Source organism: Misgurnus anguillicaudatus, chromosome 16 (genome assembly GCF_027580225.2).
Source record: "Misgurnus anguillicaudatus chromosome 16, ASM2758022v2, whole genome shotgun sequence".
Taxonomy (NCBI): domain Eukaryota; kingdom Metazoa; phylum Chordata; class Actinopteri; order Cypriniformes; family Cobitidae; genus Misgurnus; species Misgurnus anguillicaudatus.
This window is the reverse complement of record NC_073352.2, coordinates 26,658,509-26,665,936: the sequence shown is the minus strand read 5'-3', so window position 1 is coordinate 26,665,936 and position 7,428 is coordinate 26,658,509. Positions and strand designations below refer to the sequence as shown.

At 35.7% G+C, this 7,428-nt stretch overlaps 1 long non-coding RNA gene across 1 annotated transcript; it reads left to right on the top strand.

Annotated features, from left to right (window-relative positions):
• Positions 1-3,051: 3,051 nt before the first annotated feature.
• Positions 3,052-7,428, top strand: LOC129447157 (uncharacterized). Its single transcript, XR_012358123.1, has 4 exons — positions 3,052-3,426; positions 4,512-4,544; positions 4,671-4,816; positions 6,463-7,428. It is a non-coding gene; the product is annotated as an uncharacterized lncRNA (long non-coding RNA).

The window sequence follows — 7,428 nt, the reverse complement described above, 5'->3', positions numbered from 1 at the left end:
GACCCCAGAGGATCTTATGAAAACTTTACACTATTTTACTCAAAGTCAACGAAAATCGAGCGGGACCAAAACATTTTACAGCTGATCGCTGTGAAAATGTAAAGAGACGACGTCAAGTACAGTATAATGTGTTCTTAATATAACAAAGTAAGTGTTTTGGTTAATGCGATTAATGTTTATTTTTTTAGTCATTGTATACCACTAGTCAACTAAATAAATATAAAATTGATTTAATAGATTTATAGCATTTTGAAATAAAAAACTGTCATGGATTTATTGCATTTTATGGAAAAAAGAATTAGTTTTTATAATAAATCTTTGAAAATCAAGTTATGGATTTGAATTTTTTATGTTTTTATAACCTAAAGATGGTATGTGAAAGTTTGTAACAGAAAATAGTGGTTTTCATCTTGTCACTTTCTTGGTATAGAAAACACGTTTTTACAGAAATTTGTCAAAATGGATTTATTGCGTTTTGGAACCAAACTCTTCATATATATATATATATATATATATATATATATATCATCACACGAAATTAGTAGTTTAAAATTGCATATTTAATTTTTTTCTTGCCGAATATGATTTATTCAAAGGCAGTCAAAAACTCAATATTTTTTCAAATCATTATTAAAAATACAAAAAGGACAATTACATCCCTGGGGTAATACTCAGAACTATAATTCTATGTAGCTGAAGTATATTTTCAGGTCTTTTCTTGAGCTGGAGGGCAGCTGGGGGGACTCTTTATTTGACTTCACCTGAAAATATCCCATTTCACAAATGTTTACTTGCTTCCTCACAGTAGTTAAATTATGGATAACTCAGAAGAAAATATCATGCATAAAAAATAAGGCAGACCCCATAGATTTAATATTAAAACATATCTAAACCTTTTTTAGAAACATAACTGAGACACAATGCCGGCAAACAATATGCAGTTACTGAGCAACAGGCTGATGAACTAGCTTCTTCACCAAATACTCTAAAACTTGAGACATGTATGCTTTAATGTATGAAAAGGCATTCAAATAAAATAGAAACGTTTTCAACACTTGATAAAAATGTATTAATAATTGAATAATTGGAAACACACTTACTGATAACAAATGTATTGAATGTGCTATAAGTGGATTAGATACATGCATTGGCAAATGTTAATAAAATGGTAACGCATCATTTTTGATGCACTGCTTCATTCTTTGGCCAGGGTGAGAGGGCCTATCCATACAATTTTAGCTGCGGGACTTATGAATTTAGGCAACAGCCCTATTGACTTTAAAGGCGGAGTGCACAATGTTTGAAAGCCAATGTTGATATTTGAAATCACCTAAACAAACACGCCCCTACCCCAATAGAATCTGGACCTTCTTTTGAAAGACCCGCCCCACACATACGCAACCCGGCAAGGATGTCGGTTAGTAGACACGCTCCTTACTGCTGATTGACTATAAGTGTGTTTTGGTAGTCGGCACGTCTCCTTTTCCAAAGCGTTTTTTTAAACATTGTGCACTCCGCCTTTAATGCAGCATCAGCTGGAAAAAGTTCAAGTAATTGCCTCTACTTCTTTGCCTCCTCAATCTCTCAATGTGCCGACATCCATGGCAACCATAATGAATCGCCTCATCATCACAATAATCTATCAGTCCATACCCATCTGAATTTAAATAGCACAGAAGGAAATGTGACAGCCGTGTCTCTTGTGTAAAGCACAGGAAAAACACTGCTGTAATGATTTCTGAACGATCTTCTCCAGACGGTGTTTGCACTGAGACCCAACGTTAGGGCTCGCCGCTTGATTGATGTTCTAATACAGACCTCATGACTCTCTGGAGGCCGAGAGCTTACGCTCAGCATTCACGGCACCAGAACTCCACACAAACACTGTCAGCTCTGATGAAATGGCAGGAAACGGGGAAACACCCGTTTACAAACTTGTACATCTGACGTCAGTTTATCAACAAGATACTAGGATATGCAGCTTTAAGGAGGAAAGAAAGGGAGTGTGACAAAAGGGATGACTGAGTTACAGATCAAACAAAAAAACTAGAGGCGCATGGGACCTGCTGTGATCAAACAATGAATTCAGCATTAATTACATTGAGATAAAATATTGCTCATTTCAGGATAAGTTTGTTCCTGTATTTTAACTGTTATAGACGATGTTAGATGTTTTGGTTGGCTATTTCAATCATATAAAAAAACTGCACCACATATTGCATATTTTAAAGAAAATGTTTTAATATCTGTACAGACTGCCCGCAGGACTCAAAGACCCTCACTAGTAATGTTCTTTAGGGGTTTCTGCAACCTTTGTAATCTAATGAACCTCAAAGGGTGCCAAGTACCTTTAAATGTTTACACTTTTACACAATTTTAAAATTAAATCAAACCTTGTTTTGCATTTTTCCAAGAAACTGACTATAAATGTTAATTTGATTATATATTTGCTTTTACAATAACAATGACTAGGGCTAACATCAAAGTTATTGACAAAAGCTTAATTACAAAGAAAGTCTTTAGTTTGTGTGCTTGTTTTGTTTTTTAAAATGTATATGTTAATATATATATCATACAATTTTAAGCTAACCTTATAAATAATTCAAAGGAGTTATATATGTCTTAAAACTAAATGTGTAATGTGAACAAAATTCATTCACTTTATTTAAAGCAACTTATAGAGCAATTGGGCTATGTATTTGTATATGTGTTTCCTGGGACTTGAAGACACAACTACAATGCAACTCCTATTAAAGGGACACTCCACTTTTTTTTGAAAATTTGCTCATTTTCAGGCTCCCCTAGAGTTAAACATTTGATTTTTACCGTTTTGGAAGCCATTTGGCTGATCTCCGGGTCTGACGGTACCACTTTTAGCATATAGCACAATCCATTGAATCTGATTAGACCATAAGCATCGCGCTAAAAAATAACCAAAGCGTTTCGATATTTTTATTATTTAAAACTTGACTCTTCTGTAGTTATATTGTGTACTAAGGCCAACGTAAAATAAAAAGTTGCGATTTCTAGGCAGATATGGCTAGGAACTACACTGAAAAAAATTGACTTAGTGGGTCTTTGAATTTAAATAAAATAAACATGTATATGCAACACAAAATATTTATATTCCTTGTGAAAAAATAATTTAATTGATTAGGATTAAAATGTTTTGTTTGAATGTAAAATGAACACATTATTCTCACATTGATTAAAATTGATTGAATTGAATACTTAAAGCAATAAAATTGGGTTTGGACACAAAACGGCACCTCCTGAGCAGCAGGGGCAGTATAGCTCAATGAAAAGGACGTCAACTGCCATAAAAGAAGAATAAAGATCGTTTGTTTTGGGCGCCAAAAAGAAGACTCAGCAGCAGTCAGTCAGTCAGTCAGAAGAACTCTCTCAGACGGACACCGCGTTATTAAAGTAAGTTCTATTATTAATTTATGTTCGCGTTATACGTGATATATCTTCACTAGATAGACTATTTTTGTTTACAATATGTAGCCATTGCAATGACTTGTAGTAAATATTAGTTTGGAGGAGGTTGGTGGAGTAAGTTAACAGTCAGTCAAGCTCATAAAGAAAAACACAGCGTTTTAAAAATGTCAGCTGTTTAACGTTATTTCACGTTTGGTAGTTTTATCCGAGTTGAAAACTGTCAGCTTTGAGTTGACTTTTGAGGCACTTTTTACTCAGCTGTTCTATGGAAACGTATCAGGACAAATTAAACGCTAACCAAAAGTTATTCTGTCCAGAGTAATGTTATCCATGTAAGTAATTTACCAGATGATATCAATTGACTACATTAATAATGACATTGCGTATGAAACAAACTGTCTGCTTAATCAGATGAACAGACCCGCGTCAGTTATTCGTGACTTCGCTACGCCACGAGCAACACTTGATTCAATTAGAAGAAGCTTTTTTTAAATGTCTCGCGTGACGTCTGGTATATTAACTGAAAAAAAATCGCTTTGAAGTGACCACACCTTACCCCTCGTTCAGACAGCCAGCGACATTATCGCTGTGTGTCGCTTGTCTCTTTCAATGAGGCGTTTCTAAATCTGCTTGTCATAAACAAATGAGTACCATCCACGCCAGTAACTGACGAGAGAAGGATGACGTGCACTCCACTGCTTTGTTCTCATTGGTAGTCGCTCCCGAAAGTCGCTCGACATTTGCATAAAGTTAAACTTTTCTTAACTTTCTCGCGTCGCTGGACACGCCCATACGGTCGCCAACGGTCACTGTCGCGCGTGTCGCCGGATGGCGCCTGGTTTCCATTGAAATGAATGTGATCGCGTCGCTCTGCTACTGCTGGTCGTTGGCTGTCTGAACGAGGGGTAAAAGCTGACTTTTTCAGAAGAGAACCTTGTTTTAAGGTCTAATTTTGTCCAACATTACGTCCTATGACAGATATAATACTTATTTCATTATTGCTCTGTGTATGTGTGACCTTCATCATTTGAGGTTGTGTGTTGGTTCACATCTGAATTTTCCTCTTATAGGTCCATCATCCTTTCATGCGCTACACAGCATTGGTAAGTCATTTCTTTCACTTTTGTACTGTTGTTAGGAGCTATATCTTATTTTTGTAACTAATATACAATTATTATTCTTTGACTCGCAGTACTCAAATATACAATGGTTGGTTAATCTGTTTTCAGATAAATGCTGAATTTAAAAGAATCACTACTGTCTTGTGTTCCTGTGTCACCTGGACCTCCAATCCAAAAACCTGATGAAACTCTTCTATCAGAAAGGAGGACAGCTAGCAAAAAGACTTCAAACAATTAATGATCAAATGACAGAAGTAAGTAATATAGATTCATAGACATAAAAATGTGTAAACATTGTTGGAAGTACAGAACGTTTAGTATGTTTTAGTTACGACATCTTTTGGTACACGGGTCATTAAAACACCTGGGAAGATTTAAAGGGGTAGTTCATCCAAAAATAAAAATTCTCATCACTTACTCCCTATCATGTTGTTACAAACCTGTATAAATGTCTTTGTTCTGATGAACACTAAGGAAGATATTTTGAGGAATGTTTGTACCCAAACCAATCATAAGCCCCATTCACTTCCATAGTGGGGAAAAATAATACTATTGAAGTGAATGGGGCTCATGAACAGTTTGGTTGCAAACATTTCTCAAAATAAATATCTTCCTTCATGTTTATCAGAACAAAGACATATATACAGGTCTGTAACAACATGAGAGTGAGAAAATGAGAGAATTCACTTTTGATGTGATTGTCAGGTGTGGTAGCACACACTCGAAATGTGTCCTCTTTATTTAACTCATTCCAGTGTAGTGAACACTAGGGATGCTCCGATCAGGATTTTTGCAGCCGATACGATCACCGATTTGTAATCTTTGTGATCGGCCGATACCGATTCTGATTTTTTAAAAGCTGATATGCAAGCTCTTTGATGACTGTAACTGTTACATTTTTTCTAGATAAAATAATACCACGGATGTTGCCTTTGTTATATTACTTGCAGTAATTAGGTATATTATTGTTTTAATAGTGACTCAAATAAATAAGCACAACAAATATTTATTCTGCATAGAGAAATTTAATATGGCTTTAAAAAGGCTTATGTCTCCTAAAAGTACTGAAAATAAAACACTTCACAGACTTTACTGTATTAATTAAATATACACGCATTCGTATGAAGTATAAAAGTTCTTTAGTCAAGAGCAGAGAGTGATTTTATTGAGAGATGAATAGGTTACTGCAGCTTTAAGACGTGACAGAGAGATCGCTCTGTTCACGTGCACTGATGACAGGCTGCTGTGTGTGGGCGGCGGCTGAAAGCAGACAAGCAGCTGTGAGGAAAATAAAAGTTTAAACGCTCAAAACTTTTAAACGCATGCAAATAAGAAACTGTTGGCATGAGGATGCAATTGTCCGTGATATATATGTGTTGTATACGCTGTTTGATGGGGATGTGAAGACGCCTCGCGCTGTTGACCGGAGCACGTCCTCATAGAAAATACGCATATCTCTGTAAAGGCAAAGAGAGACATACAAATCTGCACGCCGCACATGAGCAAAGGGTTGTAAAAATGCTCATGCTACGTAAAAAATGTCTTTAATTGCAGCCACATTCAGGATCCTTTTGATGACAAAAGTAAACAGAAAGATCGGTTTATGAGATCGGCAGATTTAGCGAGCACCGATCGAGTCATTAAATGCCATTATCGGCCGATCGATCGGAGCATCCCTTGTGAACACACACACACACACACACCCAGAGCAGTGGACAGTGCAGCTGCCTTGCTTTGTAACCCATGTATTTGTTACCAATTGTAACGTGCTGTGGCAATGCACATGGGTCTGTATACTTACATTTATATTTGTTTGCATTGTACTAATTTCCAATGACACTTTTATTGTAACAGTAACCTTTTTTCTGTTTCTTTAACTACATTTGTTTGTTTTGTACAGGGCATGGATGAAGTCAGCATCAGTGAGGTCATTTGAAGACACCAATGTTGGGATTTGTGCTCTCAAACAACATGCTGCTTGTGATGAAGAAGAGGATCTTTGTATAGTCCTGGAAGCCATGAAGGTGTTGCAACATCGTGTTTGAGCTGATGTATGCCTTAAACCTGACCTATCCTGATCTCCGCTTTATTTTTGAGGAAATCCAAACTGCATTGAGAGTAACTTTAACGAACAGTTTCTTTCAGTGAAAGGATCAGAAAGACTGTGCTGCTCATTTTTGAGTTTTTTTTATCTGTTTTAAGTGTTTTCTCTTATTAATACATTAACAGTTTGCTGCTCAGAGTCGGTTTTGGAAATGGGTGTTGTATTTTGTTTTTGATGAATTTTTGATTAACAGTTTATACAAATGCTGTAGCTCTGACTTTCCTAAGGATTGATATTTTCCAGTTTGTAAATCCATTTTATAAATAATAGTACTTACTGTTTTGCATGTCTCTTTGGAATGCAGTGTTTGTGCTTTAGCACTTCTAAATCTACTGTGATAGTAACTATTTTAAACATTTGGGTCAGTTTTACAGATGGGGCTTTTCCTAGTCCCAGACTTTTGCAATGCCATATATCAGTGCCATTGTTTTGTCTAAAGATGTACTCCAGTGTTGTTTTTGTAAGGTAGGTTTGTTTGTAAACTTTATTTTTGTAAAAATATCCTAATATAACTAGAGCCTAGTCATGGATTAATCTACAACCTGTTTGGGAAATTGCCCCTTTATGTATGTACTGCATGTGCTGATTGTTGTAATGGTTATTGACTGTTATTGAATTAATGTGTAGTGATTTAAATGAATTGATGATCTGAAAGCAGTGGTTTGCCTCAATATCACTAAACATTTGTACAAAACTCTTTGCTTTTTATGCCAATGCAAATGTATTTTGTATTTAAAAAAGAAATAAATAACATTTGGATAA